The sequence below is a fragment of the Cryptomeria japonica genome, unplaced genomic scaffold, assembly GCF_030272615.1.
Source record: "Cryptomeria japonica unplaced genomic scaffold, Sugi_1.0 HiC_scaffold_498, whole genome shotgun sequence".
In the NCBI taxonomy this organism is placed as follows: domain Eukaryota; kingdom Viridiplantae; phylum Streptophyta; class Pinopsida; order Cupressales; family Cupressaceae; genus Cryptomeria; species Cryptomeria japonica.
Window position 1 is genome coordinate 73,302 of NW_026729316.1, and position 1,128 is coordinate 74,429.

Here is a 1,128-nt window from a genome sequence, read left to right on the forward strand (position 1 = left end):
AACCCTCCCACCCTACGGGCCCTACTATCTATAGGGGAAGCAGTTCATCGGCCTATAGCCTATAGTCATGTTACGTATAGAATCTCGAGCCACCCCTACAATTTGATGGAGCTGAAATGGCTATGGCCACCGGGGGGCTCGCTGTCGCTCTCCATCCCCCAACCCCCCGCCCCCCCCCTCTATATAACCGGAGGGTTGGTTAGTTCGCCGGCGGCCCTATATTCTATGGGCTCGGGGTTCATCGGGTGCATCCCCCCCACCCCGCTACTAGAACAGCGGTTTGGTCCCCAGGGGTTCGGTATGATAGATCCCAATCCCCCCCACCCTTTTCTAATAGCGGTTTGGTCCCCAGGGGTTCGGTATGCTAGAATCTATACCCATCGGTTCGGTCGAGGCCACTCCAGATGGAGTTCGACGAATTCTATAGAAGGGGGGGGCGGGTCCCTTTCGTCTAGTGGTTAGGACATCGTCTTTTCATGTCGAAGACACGGGTTCGATTCCCGTAGGGGATATTGTTTCATGGGTCACTAGATCCCAGATAGATGATCTCGCTGCGAGATCCATAGAATAGTAGGGGCCATAGAATTCTAGGGGCTTTACTGGAAAACAATTACACCCAATGCAGGGGTGGGAGGGAGGCCCTTTGACTTCCCCCCCACCCGGATGTTGGGGTGGGGGGGGGGGAAGTTGCAGTCGAGTGCCCTCGATAATCACTAGAATTCCCTCCCCCCCCTTATTAATCTAATAAGTCAATTCTTGACTGAAGCCCCATTTGAATTGTAGGGGGCCTCGCGAGCATAGAATAGTAGGGGGCTAGAGTAACTAAAATAGTTCTAGAATCGATGGGAAACTCTAGTTCCGGATGTTCCTGTGAGTCGAGTGTCGGGCATGATGCAAAGCAGACCCTCTCCTTATAACTTGAGCCCCCCACCCATCCCCACACACGTTTCCCCACACACGCCATAACTCAACTACTTATCCCCTCGATTCTAGCAGGCATTAATAAGGGGGGGATGGGTAGATAATTCCGAACCCCAGGGACTAGAGTTCTTTTCTACCTCCCACCCACCCCTGATTCCCTCCCCCCCAATCGAACTAAGATTCAACTATCTATATCCGGGTGGTTGC

General features: G+C 53.3%; 1 non-coding gene across 1 annotated transcript; it reads left to right on the top strand.

The window, feature by feature from the left end:
* The first annotated feature begins 440 nt into the window (after positions 1-440).
* Positions 441-512, top strand: TRNAE-UUC (transfer RNA glutamic acid (anticodon UUC)). Its single transcript has one exon. It is a non-coding gene; the product is annotated as a tRNA-Glu (tRNA).
* The last annotated feature ends 616 nt before the right edge of the window (positions 513-1,128 follow it).